At 42.5% G+C, this 19,814-nt stretch overlaps 1 long non-coding RNA gene across 1 annotated transcript; it reads right to left on the bottom strand.

Annotated features, from left to right (window-relative positions):
• Positions 1-1,452: 1,452 nt before the first annotated feature.
• Positions 1,453-19,452, bottom strand: LOC146543903 (uncharacterized). Its single transcript, XR_014884712.1, has 4 exons — positions 17,986-19,452; positions 14,338-14,449; positions 2,948-3,017; positions 1,453-2,818 (listed from the first exon to the last, which is right to left on the bottom strand). It is a non-coding gene; the product is annotated as an uncharacterized LOC146543903 (long non-coding RNA).
• Between the last annotated feature and the right edge of the window lie 362 nt (positions 19,453-19,814).

Raw genomic sequence — 19,814 nt, 5'->3', positions numbered from 1 at the left:
CCAGGCTTGGGCTTGGCTCCAGCACTGGAGAGATCTCGTCTTTGAAAGGCCATTGCCTCAATCAGCATTTGAATGACATTCCTAACCTTTTCCTTAAGTTCATTAATCCCTTTGTGTTTTCCAGCTCTAAGACCCTAAGTCAGGATATCATGTAAGCATAAATTTGAAGTTTATGATAGGATTTATGTTTAAATAAGAGCATCTGTTTAAATACCTTATGAATCAAAGCTCTGGACTGAATTTACGGTCATCTGTGTGAGGAAGGAGTGGGGAGGCTTTAAAAAACAACGAGCAAAATCGATTCCAACTCGCAAATCTTGGATTTCGGAGAAGCGCACTTCTGTTTGGAGAACCCTCTCTAGAAACATTTGTGATTGACCCGATTCTCTGTAGGCCAGCAAGGCGCACCGCTACAGAGAGTGATTGAAATCCTGCTGAAGATATTTCCATAAATATCTTCATGGCTTTGGAAGTTCGGCAGCGTGGAAAAAAACCACACCATGTACTGTCATGTGAAGGTGCAGGAAGACAGGTGGCTAACTAGCCTTTATGGCTTCCTTTTGGGGCATAAAATGGTCCTAGCAAGACTCCTGTCCTCCAAATGCCTCCGTGTCATCTCAGCTCAGAGGAGCTCAGGGAAGAGCGATGGGTGCAGCCCCACTCCCGCTGCCCGTCTGAGCTTTCAGCAATAAACCACAAATCTGTCCACGTCCTCCTGGAAGTCCTTGGGAGGATTTACCGGGAAGGTGAATGGGCCTTCAGTCAGCCTCTGGCCCTGCAGTGATCGGGGAGGTTCTGAGCCTGCCCCACGGTGCTGTGCGGGTAAGGGCAACGCTCCAAGTATTCAACAGGGTGAAAAAGTCAGCCTGGCTCCCTCAATTGCAGGAGAATTCATTCATTCCCGTGAAAGGACACTTTTTTTACCTGACAAGTGAGAAAGTGCCTGTTAACCAAGTGTCCATTGTAAAGGACAGGAATACCTTTGGGATAAACAACGGCTACAAAGGCTGGTTGTTACAAGCCAGATTTGGTGTGCGTTGCACATCTCGTGCCCCTGGAACTACTGAACCTCACAAGCTGTTTGTACCAAACCCTCCTCGCCTATGAAATATCGCTTGCATATAGCACAGTATGTTCGGAAATGCCTTAATGAAGCACTAAGCATTTATTGAACTTCACTTACTTTAACTGCAGCTGGTAAAAGGTTTCCTTTATTGTCCAGCCCCAGAGGACAATGGTGAAACCAAAATTTCCATGAATGTAAATTCCAGCTTCAGCTAATTTTGATGACAATGACTTCTCTTCTTTATGAGGTGCATAATGAGCCGGACCACAGTCTAGCCAAAAGCCATGACAAGCTCCAAGCATGCCCCAGTGGCCATCAGTGCTTTCTGTACCCACAGCTTAAACAGAGACTGCCTCCAGTCAGTGTACATGAAGAACCCAGCTCGGCAATAGACAAATGACTCTTTTGTTTTACATTCTTTTTTAATTAGCCTCTTTTTAATGACCTGAGTTAATAAGTGTCAAAAGGTGCAAAACACAGCATGACTTCATTTTTAAAAGAGAGCATTTGCCTTTAATCTCATAAGTAAAGCAAGTGCCCTCTTTAAACATCAGCTGCAGATCCAGATATTGTATTGTACAGTGTAAGAGTTTGCTGTGTACAGTGAATTCCCTATTCCTTGCCCAGATTGCTCAGGCTTCACAAACCCAATCATACAGCCCCATTTGGTGAAGCTTACTCTCTCTATTTTACCCACTCCTTCCTGAATTTATGTATCATTTCAATGTCAGCTTGCTAAAGCATTGATTAAAAAAATATTTGAAAGCTTATTTGTTTCCCAAAGTTCTCACACCTAGACTGAGCACTAGAGACAAAATTATTTTAAAGAAAAAAAAAACAGAAAAACAACACAGGAACTGCAACTAGAAAGAAGTAAAGGATCCTGCTGAGAGCAGTAGAATTCCTTTTCTTAATTTGCCATGGATTTAGAAATAGGGCTATTTTACAGTTTATGAGGCTCTTTTCCCATGGGCAGCTCATCCCAAAGAAGCAGCCAAAACCCCTCCAGGTGCCATATTCCTCCTGTTTTCCCAGAAACCCCCCCTCCCTCACAGGAGTTTTGTCTCCTCCGACTTACTTGCTATTCAAAAAGGACATTCAAACACGGGGATGAATTAGCACTTTGCCTATAAAGCATAGCAAAAGCTACAACTGGTAATATTTTTGTACTCAGTGCATATTGCACTGGGATGAGCCTTGGTCTTCCTACAAGTGACACTGCTCCCAGCAAGGACAAAAGAAAACCTTCCCTTGTACCCAAAAAAAGCTGCATGGGAGAGAGCAGTGATGGCACATCCTCTGTCCACGCACATCTCCTCATCGTGGAGACCAAGTATAGTTTCAATTTTTTTCTCTAATGGAGTATCAGGGTGGTGACGCAGTGGAACTGGTTGCCAAGAGAGGCTGTGGCTGCCCCATCCTTGGGGGCATTCAAGGGCAGGCTGGATGGGGCTCTGGGCAGCACATAGCAGGGGGGTTGAAACTAGATGATCATTGTAGTCCTTTTCAACTCAGGCTATTCTATGATTCTATGACTCTATGTCAATCGCATCCCACAGCACCAAACTATTCTGTTATACCGTGTGCTCTAAGATTTGGAGGAGGCTCCAGTACGGACCAAGGGCAGTATCCATGGCTCAGCCCCATCTCACCTCTGAACAGGATTAGATCCCCCACTTCCAGGAGTGAAAACGCAGGAGACTCATTCACGGAGTCACTCGACCTCTTTATAATATTGATCTTTTCCTGCAGCTAACAAAGAGAAAATTGTCTAAATGCTACAGTACATCTGCAGAGAAACACAGAGATCATAAAAGAACACAGACATATTACAGCAATGCCAGAGCTCTCCACAGAGCTGTGTGAACTCCTCCTGCTTACCAGGAGGTCATAGGGCTGGGAGCATTTCACTGCAGACATCCCACCATGCTGTTTGTAAATACATGCCAAACTGAAACAGAGAAAAAAATGTATTTGCCAGTAATTAGAGATATTGCATGAAAGGTAGAGTTTGTGTCTTTCCTTCCTTCAGACAACCACATTCTTTCTATAGGACTGAATATTCCTGACTTTACTGGGCCGGGGTCATTAAGCAAGAAGGTATACTACAATAATAAAATTATCAACGGAGCTTTTGACAAGCAGTCATGTGCTTGTAAATGAAATTTATTTAGGTGCCACTCAAAACATTGTAATTAAGAGGTACAGAATATATTACCAGATGGTTCCTGTTTAGTATCTATTTCCTTTAGAGAACAAGGTGATTAGGGAGAGCACTAACTGGTAACTGAGCACTGCACACCCCACAGCCCTGAGCCAGTGCCTCTCCGACTCAATTAAAACTCCACTTGACTTCCACGAGGAGAAATTAGCTCCACCCACTTCATCAATTTATCGATTTCCTCACATACCATTTTCACCCCCTGTGAAACTTCCTCATGTTTGGTCGAATAACTTGCATGCTCACAGATCCATGAGGCCATTCAGAACTGTTATTTTACCACTCGTAGGTACACCTAATTAAGACCTCTAATCAGACTCTTCTACATTTAAATAATTTAAAGGCAGCACTAAGCAACAAAGAGGACCTTTCAGTTTCAAACACAACACAGAAGACCAGACATCCCCTTGAACATTGGTGGCTCGGGGAAAAGACACCTTTCATATACATGAAAGAAACTCCATCAGCCAAAGTGAGGCTTTGCTGCTCTGTTTTCCACTTCCCATTCACACGTGATCTCTATTAGTCATTATTTAATCCTCTGATTACATAAATATTTTTATTTTTAACTCACATGACTGGGATTTCCAGCATGATATGAAATACTCTCGGATGAAAGTGTTAAACGTACACTGGGAAAACTGAAATTATTTTTAAACAGAAAATATTTTCCAGCGGAAAATGGAAAGGCCTTTTCAGCAAAACAGCTTCTTTTACTGCAATGAACTGGTGGGGGTCACGCAGCTCTCACTGCTCCAAGTAATCCCTGGAAATTTTCATGTAAACAAGAGCTGAAAATTCAGTTCAAACCTCCTCCTGGCCTTGCAAGGTGCTTATGAAATGCATCAGCCTTCATTCGAGGCATGCAAATAGCTCTGTGCTTACTTCAGTGCAATTACTGTGAGGTTTGAAGCCAAGCACATGTTTGGATACATCATACCACCAAATTGTCTCTTCCTAATGGAGACAACTTGTTTTCCTCTACGTTCAGAGAGAATGGTATCAGAGAGACAGCCTCAAAGTTGTGTCTTCTGCTGTCTCCGTAGACTCCTACATGGGGCTGCACGCACTCTCCAAAGCCCCACATCAGATTACTGCTGCCAGTAATGTGACTTCCCTGATTGTTTGTTTTTTTTTTCAGAATGTCACCCTCCAAAGGTAAATATCAGCATAAAGGGATAAGGTTCCTTCCTGTACGCAAAGTCTTTGAAACTATTGAGAAAAACCATGGAGTGGTGGTTGCTACTGCCCATCTGCACCCCTATGGGATTTGGGTGCTGCATCTCAGCACTCCACAGCCGCAATGCATTGTGCTGCATCATCCATACAAAAAACAATACAGCACATGGGAGGTGAGATGTAGAACCACTCATGGGATGTTCCCAGCATCATGTGTGGGCATTTCCTGATGCTCGTGCAGCATTCGTCGGGTGAAGGATGCAAGTGCTTTGAAAATGAAAATGGGAGGTGTGCTGGAAAGTGGCTTTGAATTGCTTAGGTTGATGTTGGGTTAAGACTACACCACTCACGGGTGCCTCCAAGGCTTCACAGAAGGTCAGTAAATGGGAGCAGGACAAAGCACACTGACCAACCATTCCTTAATTTATTGAGAGCAAGTAGTGTTCTGCCATTCTGCCATCTCTGCCCAGAGAGGTTGTGGATACCCCATCCCTGGAGGTGTTCAGGGCCAGTTGGATGGGACGCTGGGCAGCTTGGTCTAGTATTAGATATGGAGGTTGGCACCCTGCATGCAGCAGGGGTGTTGGAGCTTGATGATCCTCGAGGTCCCTTCCAACCCAAGCCATCCTATGATTCTGTGATTCTATGATTCTATGATTCCTCCTGACTCTTCTGAAGATTTATTTTAAAATTGAAAATCATACTGTCACTCAGAAAACTCCTACACAGCAAGCATCAAGCTCTTCCTGAAAAATTAATACTGCTTAACTTTCTATTCAGAGGGAAAATAATGTACTGATTGGGTGCAAAATAGAAATAATGACAAAATGCACGTGTGCATTTGTATATACACAGATATGGAGGTAATCCGTACTCTTAATGACTTTAACCCATGAACTAGGTCACTCAGAGCCCATTTTTTTATTCTGTACGTTCCCTTAAACTTAGATAAAATACAGTATTTTTTTTGACAATTTGTCCTGTGCAGTGTTTTGAGTCCCAGTAAGTTTCAATTAGTTGTCCTCATTCCATCACACCGAATTTAGTCCAGGCACATCAGCTGTGAGTTGTAAACTTCCTTCTTCTTTCATCAAATGCACAAAATCACGTCATAAGTTCTTTTTTCTTTTGCAGACACAGAACTGTCCTAGGAATTTAGGTTTTCCAAAGGCAGTTTTGATCTATAGATTTCCGATTTATTTGCCAAGATAGCACACAAGTCCTGGTCCATCTTACATGCAGAAGTGGCAGAATTTCAGGGTCAAGACACAGCAGGAGCCACAAATAATTGATACATACAGGGATCATTTGTAAGTTGTACACTCTAGCATCATAGATGTATGCATTTATAACTAAAGTTAACAAAGTGGATAGCTTCCAACACGTTCCCCACGTCAAACAGAAAGCACAGAATTGCTTCCTCCCCCATCAAACAGTACCGAGAGCATTTAAAACAGTTTTTTCTTAAGCTGTGCAAACTTTAATTTCAAACCAAACGATCCTCTCTGTATTCCAGGCACTTTTTTTTCCCTCTGACACATTTTAATGACAATAATTTTGTAAATTGTCAATACATAATCATATCAGCTCATGCCTGCTTTTCAATCGGCACCTCCAGCTTGCATTAATTAAACAGCCTGCCTGACACCATATCATCTCAGTAAACAAACCAAGTGAGATTTTCAGAAGCCGCGGCACAAACTCTTTTCTGGAGATCGGTTATTAAGCTGCAGGTTTCTGTTTCATTTGCCTGCCTTTCACTTTAAAGCAAGCAGCAGCCACTGAGAACACAATAATGAAAGAGGTCATGGAGCACCAGTTGTGCATGAAAGATGCGAAAATTTACTGCAAATGAGACAAGAGCAGTAAATTCATTTTTATTCAAATTACTGTCATCATACATTACCACTTCTCCTGTAAACATTGTGCTTCAGACAGTGTGACAGCATATTATTATTTGCGAGATTATACTATTATTAAGCTATTAACATGTCACCTCCTGCTTGAAACAATGACTCAGCTTGGTACTGCATAATAGGACAAGTTAGGGAGACAAGGCGAGGTGACAGAGAGGTTAGTTGTAAGAAGGGAGGCCATGCATAGAGTGACAGCTGGCACTTAAAGGCTAACATTTATTCAAAAGAGCCCACATAATGAGGGTGCGATCGGCTTTTATTTACATACTGTACCCGTCCACTTCCCACAAACTCGTTCTGCTCCTTTCCCCCATGGCAAAGGGCCCTCGGAGAAGCAGAGGAGTCACCTTGCTGCGCAGTGACATTGGTGCTGCTGGGAGGAGTCCTGCAGGTACTTCTTCAAGGTCCCCAGGAGGTTGCCAAACACTAAAATGTCATGACTTACAGGCTTTGGGGGCTTTCAGGGCATAGTTACCATGAAAGTTCCAGTGCATCAGATGGCACGCTTCACTTTTGCGTGACAAACCCCCTCCACAACCTGCTGCTTCCTAAAAGCTTTCCTGTGCTCCGTGGGGATGTTTCCTGGTCTCTTCCAACCCCAGCCATTCTAGGAGTCTGTGACATGATCCCATGATTCCCCCACGCATGGTTTTCATCCTAAGCTTAGGTGATCCAGAACCACATGCCAATACTCCTAGCCACTTTCCCCAGAATATGTAGCCCTAAGGTAAAAATGAACTGATTCCCATACTCTGCCTTATTACTTTTCCTGTCCAACTTCTCCCTTTCCTCTCTGCTCCTTGTGAAGTTTAAGCATATTTATGTAAATATTCTTTCTTAAGCCTTTGCAACTGTCTTGGGGGAAAAAAAAAAAAAAAAAAGAAAGAAAGAAAAAGGAAAAAAAAAAGCATCATTTCGTAAAACTAAGCAAACACCAAGTGGTTGATGCCTTGGCAGCTTGGGCAACGTGCACTGTTTTTTAGCTTTGTCCTTAAACAAGAGTACCTTAACAATATGGACATGCAGAGTCTGCACAGGGAAATCCTTCACTTTCCCCTGCCCTGTTCCCCTCACTTGCTGACCACTGCTGAAATCACTCCAAAACCTTTATTTTGGGACAACAAGAGCTCAGCCCCTGCTTCTGATGTTGTGGTACATCTCTGTGAGCTCTGGGTTGCCCGGGTGCCCATCCATGGCACTGTGGGAGCTGAGCCCAGGAGCTCCCCAGCCCTGGAAACTACACAAATTAAAGCCTTACCAATAAATGTAGCCTCAAATGGAAGTTTTGCCCACCTGGGCTTGGTGTTGCCCATTTATTGGGCATTTCTATTAAACAGGGCTGGAACAGGCTATTTGGGTTTTCATGCCCAGGTCCTTTCTATCACAGACAACATGTTCTATAATCCCCTGTCATCAGGCTTTCCTTTAAGAGCCGTTAGTGGTTTTTCACATCGTTACCCACATATGGAGGCTGCTCCACAGTTTTGCTGCTTTGATATCAGAAACCTTCTCCCAAATTTCTAGCCTTTGTATAGTTGCAAGTAGCTGGTGCCTATTTGTTGTAGAGCAAGCTTTATCACACAGCCCCTTTTCCTCTCATTTGAATTCAATAATCAGGTACATTAGTATCAGAAGTTTACATTTCACCTCTTACTTCACAAAAATAGGAGTTTTTTTCTTGCTCAGTATGAATTTGTTTGCCAAAATCATCTTCCCTTTGCTCATTCTCTGGATGTTTTGGGTTTTTTAATCCCATTTTGACATGCGTGGTTTTCTTTACCTGAAGACAAGGATCTGTTGGTGAGAATGTCCCAGTCACACGGATCAGCACTGCAAGTATTTGCCAAATTTTATCACACAAGCAAGACTGGTATTGACCAACCTGTTATTTTAGGAAAATAAACACTCTTCTTTTAGGAGAATAAATACTCCTCAAGGTCATCCACGGAATTAATGATACTCCAGCAAGGTTGGAAGCAAGAGGATTTGCTCTGTTGCCCATTGATATTGCCTAGTTGCCTGGCTCCAGGTTTGCACCAGTGCTGCCAGCATCCCTTGGTGAAGGTGCCGAGACTGTGTTGGCACACCCAAGCTGCTGTGTGCAAAGCCAAATTGTGCAGCAACTCTGCCAAGCCATGCAAGTCCCTATTGAAAGTGGAGGGGATGGCATGCAGAGAATGACATGCGGGCCTGCTGGAAATCTTCCCTGGAGTTACCTGTGCCACCAGCATCACTGGAGCCAACTGACCTTCATGGGTACCACCCTTATACTGTCTCACGGTGACTACAATAAATAATCAGACTCGGGATTCTTAGGCTTGGCTCATAACAAAGTCCATAGATAAAAGCTATATTCAATTTGCTGGACAAAACAGCACTGCCTGACTGTTATTCTGGTAGCTAAATAAGAGCTCGGGGGTCTGAGTTGTGGTGTCAGTTTTAAAAATCTTAACTACACAGATATATGGACCCCTGCTTCCCATCAAAATTATTAAAGTTGGACAAAACTCAGAACAAGAAATCATTTCTGTGGTTTTTAATCTGGCCAGTAATTGCTGCTCCCCAGTGCTCTGACAAAGGATCAGCACAGGAACCATTAAACACTGAATTTTCCCAGTGCACTGCAAATGCACATATAAACACTGGGTAACCTTAGGCCTCATCGGGGTTCAAAACACAGCTCAGCACCTCTTAAAACACTTTTTTGTTTACATTGCTGCAGCTTAGGCTTGCATTTCCTTGCATGGCATTAGCCACAATTTCATTCTTAAATTTTAACTGAGATTGAGTAGGAGCGCAAAAATTGCTCTTAAGTACAAATTAGTGATGTTGTAAGAGCATGCAAAAATCGCGAGGGAAAATGGGGACAAAAATGCTAAATCACAAAATCAGCAAAAAACTAAAGCTGTGCTGCATTTCCCCAAGCATAGCCTGTAGATTACTCGGGCTGCAAGAACTGAAAGAGGATACGGCAGTAAAAGATGAGAGCGCGATCTCGTGTCCTTTGCACTTCCATCATAATTGCTAACAGCAGTGGTTGTCCCAGTGCTTAATTATACCATGCTGCAAATAGTCCAAAGACAAAGATACTAAAACTTAACAGTAATATGGAAAAATATAAAAATGCAGGTAGCAGATCAGGTGCAGACAGTGAGGAGATTCCAGCAACAAAGGGATGGTCCTCTATGCCACAATGACAAATACTTCATTTCATTCATCAGAGGTAGACAGTTAGATGTACCAAGTCAAATCATGTGCGTGGCAATGTATATATTCATAGAGAGACGTGCAAACCACACACGGCATTTCATTACATATTTAAAGCACTCACGATCCGTTTTCATACAGATATCCTCAGAAGCCCCATGTCTGTAGCTGTCCTCTCCCAAAGAGGTCATGGGATGAGCTGCGCCAGGCTGAGTTCTCCCACTCCCCCCATGCAATTGCTCCCACCCTTCTCCTTGGGACTTCAAGACCTGCAGAAAGCTGCTGACGGCCGTCACCGAAGGCACGGCAGCCTGCTCTGACTGGGGATTGCCTGCGTTCACCACTGATTAGACTACATTATTTCTATTATCCTATTGGGCTTCACACTAGGAATAGAGGCACTTGCCCTTATTTGAAACTAGCAGACACCAGGAGAATTTGCTGATTGCTAATGAGAAAGCGAAGGTTTTGTTGATATCATCTGGGACATTCTTGCTGTGGTCTGCTATTAAGATCTGGAGCTCTACATAACACACCATATTAAGCAGGCAGTGACTTTATTATGGGATCAGTATAACTTTTCATGTCTGGTGTACTCCTAAAGCCTGGGCTAAAACACCTTTTTCCAGCATATGAAACATAATATCTTAGTGCTAGCTGCATTATTTAAAAAGGGGCAATGTGGTTCATAACTTTACATTTATTGCATACTTTTAAGCCACTTGACCCATATAAATATTACTATAGAGTTGCCCTCAGTTATTAAATTCTTATTGCTTATAAAAAGGGCAGCAGGAAGTATATAATCTATAGACTAAGGTGTGCTTTTTTTTAAGGGGGAGAGGGAAGAATAAAAAAAGGAGGAAGGCTGGAAACAAATGTGTTTTGATCCCAGCCACAGCCTTGAAGTTAATACTTTCTCTGGCTTACAGCAAAAATCTGTTTATTTAAACGTCAAGAATCAGGTACCAGTGGGGCGAGCAGGTCCCTACCTTTGTGAAGTTGAACTGGAAACCCCACCTCTTAAAAGAAATTGTTTGCAGAAACTTTGTCATCTTTATTACAGCCAAGGCCACGTCCAAAATGGCATGGGAGTGTTTGCCACGTTTCCAGGACTGCCAGAGGGAAAGCATGTTTCTTTTAGGGTAGTTTTGCAATGGTTCTCACTGGGCAGAGCCTCCTTTGGGCTGCAGAAACCCCTCAGCACACGCTGTACCCTCACATTTTCTGTGCTTTCTGCTTTGCACGTGCACGCAGGCATGACAGGGAGGACAACACATTAACATAGGTAATTTCGCTTCAGAGTAGCTTGGGGCAGAACCTCCAGACCTGGAGGTTACTGCTGTCAGAGCAGGACCTTTTTCTTCCTGTCACTTCTTTCAGAGATGAAGGGAAAGATTTCCCTTAGCCTACAGCATTTAGCGTGCAAACGCTCCTCCACAACATTTTGAAACTATAGAAATCACGAAACCAGCCTGTGACCTTCCATTTCAGTGACAGTACAGGAATCCCTTGAGCGGTGGAGGCATCCTCTGATATTTGGAAAAGTGTCATGTTTTCTTTACAGAGAAAACTGTCATATTGTTGTTGGCATAAAATACAACACTTCCTGGAGTTGTGATTTCCTTGTTTGCTACAAAATGTCACCTGGGCAACTGACATGTTTGTGTTTTGCTTAGAGCAATTTACCGCTTATGATATTCAAATCTGGTTGATATTGATACCTTAAGCTGTGCTGAAAGGAGCAGCAATTACAGATGTCTGAGATTCCTCAGGAAAAGGCGTTTTCGCTAAAAGATGCGGACCTGTATGAAAATGGCAATCCGGCTGCAAGTTAAACACAGCCCTTACGTAATTTGCAGCCTATTGATGAGCCACGCAGCCGTTCTCCAAAAGGAAGAAGTCTGAGCAAGAAGCAGGTTGAAATAAATGAGATTCTTCCCCAAAATAAGCAACTGAGCCTTCACAGGGAAAAAAAAAAAAAAAAAGAAAGAAAAAAAAGGAAAAACAAAATGCTCAGCCTGAAGCAATAATAGGCTGTATAGCTGCCTAGGAAAGCACGGGGCTTTTAAATCATCCCTGCACTTACAACCGAAAGTATAGTGAGGTTTTAATCTAAGCTAGCCAGCCTTCTCATGGCAGTGCTTTTCTCAGGCAACTTTAACCATAGAGCCAATGTCTTGCTTTAAATACCTGAAATTGCATTTCTGATTTAATAATAATAATAATAATAATAAAAATAATAATAATTGGTGCCTATAATTTGAGTGCCGCAAGCTGCAAGTTGGGCTGCAGTTGTGGGTGCTCAGCAGTGTCCCTTCAGTTCATCACTGCCAAAGAGCTGAGGGAAGGGAAATTCTGATCACACTTAAAATCACCAAGTGGTTTTAAAAATAAGTAAAATAAAATTCTTTCAGTACGCAAAGCTGCAATAGTTGGGGGAGCTGAATCATTAAAGCATGTCATCAGATGATCTTCAAAGCGTATTTCACAAATGGAGCAGTACGGGTGCTGGAATATTTGAGGGATATTTTGTGTTTTTGGGGGGAGGTTTCTTTGCTAAAGATGTCTTAAAGGCAGACAGCAAAAAAGACCCCCTCCGGTCTGGCAGCAGACAGGGGCTCTGTTTGCTGCTTTCCAGTAAGTAGTTAATTATACTGACTGTGACATGTGGGTGTAAAATACAAACAAACTTCAGTAGGCACATGGATATCTGCATGTCTAGATATGTTTATCTCTGAGCATTACAGTGATTTTCTCTGTATGAGCTCCGGGTGAAGCTACACAGACGTAGAAACAGAATAATTGCTTCTCAAAAGAAGCAACAAAAAAAAAAAAAAAACCCTTTTCAAGTGAAAGAGAGCCCATTGTGTTTGAAGTCGTAATGAAAAAAAAAATAATAATAATAAATCCTAAAATTATCCCCACTTAGTGGATACCCTGCTTCATTTAGGAGCTAAGTCTTTTCAATGAACAAGCAATTTTTTTAACAGATTCACATGTTTTGTAAAATATGTCAAACAAACTAAAGAGAAGGTCTCCTAATTACTCATCAAACAGCCCCGCAGTCAGCGGGGAACGCCGCCGCAGCGATGCGCTGCGCTGATGCTGGGGCAGACCCGAATTGCTGCTCTCAGATACACCCGCAGAGCTCTGGCAGTGCTGCTGGGCCCAATCCTGCCCTGATCCACTGCCGGGTCAGCCCAGGGCTTCCATGCAAGGAGAAGCAATGCCACACGTCTTTTTTTGCAATGTGCAGGGGGTTAAACCTGCACTGTTTAGCATGCAAGTGATGAACAAAGTTTCACGTCCATTCAGACCCTTTTATTTTTTCCTTTTCTATCTTTCCCTCATGCAGCATCGACCACAGCAAAGATAATTAGAAAATATGCAGGGCTGCTTCCCGGTTTTAATGTGGAATTACGTTACATCCCGTTTGGTAGGAACGGGAAAAAAGCCCCCGTCAGGCATATTAATGACTGTCCCTCTTCACAAAGCTGCTTGCTTGTCTCACTGTTGGAATTCATTTGAAAATAAGAATGCTGCTGAATTAGTGGCTTTCCTTTCACATGCAGGAGGATGTTATCTGATATTATTCATACGTCTCTCTTTTTTTCTGGCGCAGTAATCATAGCGAAATTCCTGATTCCTTTCTAATCCTTACATTGCAGGGCCCTCTTATCCCGCTCTCCGTCCTCAGCCAAAACTCTTCCTCACTTCAAACTGGAATTTTGGAGGCAGCAAATCCACAATAGGGCTCACGGTTTGTAACTTTTCATGTGTCCCCTAAAGGGAGCGTGTGATGTTTGGCATGTCCCCAGCACAAGACATTTTTAAAGGTATATTTAAGACATGTATTTCATACCGTGGAGTATATGTGGCAGAGTTAATAGCAGCGTATAAAGCTTTGGGAAAACCCACAGCCTACAGTGGTCTGACCCTCACCGACTGTCAGCCTCGCTCCTCTGGCAGTCCCTGCCTTCAGACAGCTCCCATTTACTCCTTCAGTCCGGAGTAGTTCTTAAATTGGATAATTATCCTGTATGCCCCACAATAGCAGAAAACAGCATTAGGTAAATAATGCCACCGCAGCCAAGAACAGAATTGGACCCCTCATTGTCACTCTCTCCTGATTTATTCTGTAATTCATATTTTCAACAATATGCAATCCATTAGCAGTGCAGAAAAACACGCAGTGACTACTTGGGTGGACTCAGGATTCTCGGGTTGTTCTCAGACAGATGGCTTTTTTGTGAGGGTTTTTTTTTTTTTTTTTCCCACAGTTTGCTCTCACTTCTGTTGGAACTGGTCTAGTACTTTCATAGGGTTTTTAAGATAAGTAGAAGATTATTGGTCACGCTCCTTGAAATTCATCACGGAGCAAGGCTAGCTTTGACTGCACTTTGTTATTTGTTGCGTTTCTCCACAATGGAAAACGTTCAGGACACACACCTTTCCAAAGTCTGCAGAGAGGAAAACAGTCTCTGCAGAATCTGCCTTAACATCAGCTCCTGTAGGCTCCTTAAATAACTTCTCTCCAACATGGCAATATTTCAGTAGTCTGCTAAAAGATCCTTGTTAACAGGAGGGACCCCATATCTCATAACCAGGTTTTTATTACAAATCCCAGGGATGTTTGCTCTATAGATACAAAGGAAACTTGCACTGTCCTGACTTTTTTTTTAAGGTAAACGTTCAGGAGTTTGTATTTTTTAAACTACATATATTCGGTAAATGCAATTACCTACCTTCTACTAGCGGAACTTTATTTTCTTCCTTTATAGTAATATATAGATCTGAAATTCCAAGGGTTTCTGGTGCTTTTCAGCTGTCACCTCTAGTCAAAATCATGGAGTTCAGCTATAAAAAAAATTATATATAATAAATTTAACTTGACCTAACTGAAGGTTTTTAAAGCAAGCAGATTTTTTTGACGTTAAAAAAAAAAAAGAAAGAAAAAACCTACCACTATATTATCCACACATCTCCTTGCTTCTATTTACACTGCAAAACAATTGCTTTCCAAAATGTGGTCTGAACTTCAGTCCCTGTTAATATCTGAGACATGGTTTGAAGAATATACTTTTATAAAATGCAAAAGACACTTTACAATGGCTCAGGTCACAAACTGAGGCCAAACGGCGACATCTGACAGGCAGCACTGCCCATACATATGCACACATATGTACGTGGGTTGAGGAGACACGCATTGTTTGAGTGCAAAGACCCCCCCCCCCCCCATATCACCAACCTGTCCATGCAGTCCCAGTTGCACCCAGTGACGCCCCGTGGCCCCCGTTACAGATGAGCTGCTACGTAGTGCTTACCGGGCTATTTGATACACCAAAGTAAACTTTCATACTACGGTTCAACTTTAATCAATTTTTGTTTTGTGGCCTTTGTAGATTGAGTCTTTTGTTAAGAAAGGACGTCTTGTTTCCCAAACACACCAGAAGTAATCGCTGGCATCAGAGTGCCACCAAAAGGCAGGAGAAGAAATTAGCAGCCACACACTGACCTTTGCAGAGACAGCTAAGGTTATGCACATAACATTTGCTTGTTTACTTTGCAAAATAAGCAATGAGTTGGAAACTCCGAGCTTAGCAAGCGTCTCGGTACACCTGAAAAGCAACACTGACAACAACAGCGAAACCCACGGTTGTTATTATTTTTCTGTTGTTGTGCGTGGAGACCGTTATCTGCTCTGCTCTATATCTATCATGATGCAACTTTAATAACGTTAGCCAAGACTGCTCAGAAAATCACAGCTGTAGCTGGAGGCAAAAGGAAAAAAAAAAAAAAAAGAAAGAAAAAAAAAGGGAAAGAAAGAAAGAAAGAAAGAGGGGGGAAAAAAAAGCTAAAATGAGGTGCTTCTCCCAAGCCTCACCTAGTGAGCTGAGTATTGGCTTATGCGTGAGAATAAGCAAACGAATCGATCGCTGCAGTAGGTTGATGGCTACTGGTCGTTTTGATGGATATGACGGTAAAAAAAAAGTCCAGATTGGTTCACAGTGGACCTCAAACCATGTCAGCTAAAACCAAAGAGACAAAAAAGTGACAGCTGCGGAGAGTACACTGCAGGCAGTCAATGGTTCCTGTGATTTATTGTTCCATCTGCCTTGCCGCTGTGAGGACAAGTTCCCCCTGATTTGGTTAAAATGAAAAGGACCTCAGAGAGCACAACGTGTTTTTTGAAAATGTGCAGAAACTATTTTTTTATTTCTTGATTTATGTGCCTTTCCCCCTCCATAATGTTTGCACCAATTGTTACCCAATAATGCTTACTGAAAAATGTGAAGCTTCCCAACCACTAAGAAACCCTCCAGACCACCCCCACCCCTCCACCCCATTGCACGCACACACAAAAAGAGAGGAGGGGGAAAAAAAAAACACCCTACTGAAAAAAAACACCCACATAAATAACCCACACTGCCAAGCACAAGCCAGAAAACTAGTTTGTCTATTTTTTAACCTTCCCGATTTCCAATTAGCAGCCACGTTTCTGCATTTCGGAGCCTGCGGAGCATGGTGAAAAGCAGGGCTAGGCAATGGGTGCCATAGCAATATTAGAGTATAAAACCAGACGATAAATTTGCCTGAGCCACCCAAGTGCTATGGCCAACAGTTCTGATGAGAGGTTATCGCCAGGGTTGCACCTTTACAGTGTTTACCCTGGAACTTTGGGCTGTTTCTGACTTGAAAAGGGACATTTCCTTCATGTGGTTGCTGCAGCTTATTACCCCATTAAGAGTCTGCTGGGGTAACACTGTGGCCTAATCAACGTGTGGAGGTGTAGCACAACACAAATAATCTCCTCCTCAGGGAAACCCCAGCGGCAGCCTGAGAAACGGCCGGGCTTTCCCCAGGGGGATTCTAGTATGCCACCACAGAAATACAGTTAATGTTTTAATACATTTATGGAGCATAAATCATAAATGAAGTGTTAAGTATCCAGTGCTCTCTGAAAAGTTTTAACAAACACAAGCAAATTGAATGAATCTGGCAGGGAGACGTATTGATAATTTTCCGTGCGCATCACACATTGGGAAAAATGGATTTGGGGCTTCAGAGACCCACACCATCCCCACGGGTGGGATAGCTGCCTATAGACCTGCACTGAGTGCAGCCCACCGGAGCCAAGGGCTGGCTCCTGTTCTCCCCCTCCCAGAAATGTTTAACACAGAAATGTTGAACACAGATCAGCACATTTTTCAGCACATTTCCCATGAAGAGGTCTGTTGGTTTTGCCAGTGCGTGGCGAGGGGTGCGGGGCCCGCCTGGGCGTGGGGTCCCCCATGACCTGACCCTGCGGCGGCCATTTCCTGGCTGCAGGTCTCCCTGGGCCAGGCGGGCCGGCCCGCTGTCAGGAGCCGGCCTCATCTCCTGCACCAGGATGTTGGTTTTGCCTCTCAAGTGTTTCCTGAATTTGTGAAAAATCCTTTTTTTCTTTTTTTTTTTTCTTTTTTTTTTTTTCTGGCAGTTGTATGTGGCGGCTTCTTGTGCAAGAAGTTCATTTGCCCCTCCCTCCCTGGGACCATGGAGTGTGGGAGGGGGGGGAGAAAAGAAATAAAAAAAAAAATTGATATGTGAAAAAAAAAAGAGAAGAGAAGAGAAGAGAAGAGAAGAGAAGAGAAGAGAAGAGAAGAGAAGAGAAGAGAAGAGAAGAGAAGAGAAGAGAAGAGAAGAGAAGAGAAGAAGGAGAAAGAGAGAGAGAAGGAGCGAAAAAAAATGTCTTAGTCGCTACTGTTGAGCAGGGGGTTTTCTCCCGGGACCAGTTCTACTTTTGGAACATGTTATTGTCAGGCAGAGGTCAACATCTTTTACCTCTTTTTTCCATTATTCAAAATAAGTATTGATGTTATGTTTTAGCTATTTAAAAGCCAGCTGCCTTGCTCATTTCAGATATTTTTCCTGGTATTATTGTATGTGGTAATAGCTGGCCTGTGTATCGTCTTTCACAAAATCTAGCCTTTCAGGGTCTCAGTCTTCAAATGATATCAATCAAAATTTATGCAATTCAAAATCCATATGTATAGAGTCCCAGTTCACCTCATTTAATGATAATAGTAAACCACATGTTGTGTACATGTCTGAAACACTTTTCTAGTTCTTGACTGTATTAACCCTAGGGGCACTATGTTTTTGTACAGCTTGCCCAACTGAGCAGCATAATATATTGATTAATACTTGGCAACAACTGCATTCTTGAATAATAAAACCACGAACAAGGTAAATGTGTACTAATAAAACACGAAGAGTGTCAATATTATTTGGTGATGTGTGTTAATAAAAGATGCTAAAGATCAGGAAAGCCCCTGAACCTCACCATTAACAAAAGGCAGAGCTTCAAACCGGTCTCTTTTCCCTGATATTTTTATTCCACATCTCCTACTTACCTGGGCAGACGTGGAGCAGCCGCAACAAATACTCCATATTTATGGGGTCTGGATCCAGTGTAAACAAAAAAGTTAGACGTTTCTGCAAAAGGCAGATTGAAATGAGCAGTAATTCATTGCTAGCCCAGTCCTTCCCGGGCAGAGCAGTGTGCGGGCATCACAAGCAAAGCCTGGGAACAGTTACTGCTTTTACAATAGAATTTGCTTCTGACAGACTGCATTATTTACTTAAGGCTTAATATACAGTTAGAAATAAGATTTGCTTTCACGGAAAAGCACTAAAACATTTGGCAAAGGAAGAGCCGAGCGTTTTCCTTAATTTGTTTTGGCAACTCTGAAAAATAGATCCCATTACGCTCACGTTTGCATTCTAGAAACATAACAACGAACAATAATGTTACGAAAATCAAGATATAATTAAAAATAGTGTGATATAACAAGCAGCGAGTGAAGGCAGAAGAATGAGAAGAGGCGTGCTGGAAAGCATTGCTTTCAGCGCAGGGGATGGCTGAGGAGGGAAGGCAGCAAAGGACAGCAGCTGAAAAGCTCTTGGCAGTGCTTATTTGTTTATTTTGGTCAGAGGGGGAAGGCAGCAGAGGAGGGAAGGACCTAAAAGTACAAAGTAACACAAAGCGTTTAGCAAACAGTTAAAATAGTTTCACACTTCTTTTTTCTTTTTTTTTTTCTTTTTTTTCCCTCTTTTTTCTTTTTTCTTTTCTTTTTTTTTTTTAAGGAAGGACAATATTTAAACACAGGTTTGCATTCCTATCTCAGCCGTTCAACTTTTGTGTGGAAACAAATATTGAGAAATTAAACACAATCACGTTTTGATTAACCAGAGCTCGTTCCTAAGGCCGCAAGGTATAGCAGCAAGATTGCATCTGTGTCTTCCCTCAATGCCATCCACATGAGTCACAGCGAGGCAGGAAAGCTGTTGACAAATTAATACTTTAAGAAAATAAACTATGGTCATGTTGAACATAGAGCAACTTTATCCTGATTAATTTGTGTTGGAGTGGCTCCAGCCCCCTTTACAAAGCCGCGCAGTTTGTACAAATGTAATTTCCTAATATTTACATGAGGAAAGCCTCAGCCGTTAAGCTTTGCCTCCAGTGTGAGTTTTGTGGTTAGTAAAAAGACAATAAAAATACAGAGAGGTAATTGTAAGCACATTTGGAGAGGGAAAAAAAAAAAGAGAGAGAGAGGGGGGGGGGAAAAAAAGCTTTTCTCCACTCCTCCTCGCACAGCCCTATAAAAGTGAGCTGAGCTGTGCCGTGCTTGCAGGGACGGCGGTGCCAGCCTCACCCCGCACAGGTTCCACTACTGCAACCCCTCCTGCTTAATAACAACCATAATGCTGCGACTGCTCAGCACAAACAAGTAAACCCCTCCAACACCGGCGCTGTGCTTTGACTCTGGTGGTCTCTAAAAGCCGGTATAAATCCAGCTCAGCCTGCCTGATCGCACGGCCTCTGCCGTTTTATGTCTTTATTTAAATAGAGAGTCAGACATTCGTACAATTGTCTGATTTAATAAATACGCGGAGGAGAAACGCAGTTATAATGCGTTGCTTTGTTTGAGGAATATTAAAAATAACCTTTAGTTTTAATGAGATTTTTTCCCCCCATCAGTTTGCACAATTTTCCAGATGCAAAATGAGCTTTTGGCTGTAAAATATTTTATCACATTGTCTTACACAATAAAGATTAGATGTTTTCGCTCTCTCTCAACTCCACCGCAATTATTTTTTAGTGTTTGCAAATCATAATATCATTTAAAAACCATATTTTATACCTCATCTAAAATACTTTTATAGCAGCGCGATGAAA

The sequence above is a fragment of the Meleagris gallopavo genome, chromosome 8, assembly GCF_905368555.1.
Source record: "Meleagris gallopavo chromosome 8, MGAL_WU_HG_1.1, whole genome shotgun sequence".
NCBI lineage: Eukaryota > Metazoa > Chordata > Aves > Galliformes > Phasianidae > Meleagris > Meleagris gallopavo.
This window is presented reverse-complemented; position numbering and strand designations above follow the sequence as displayed.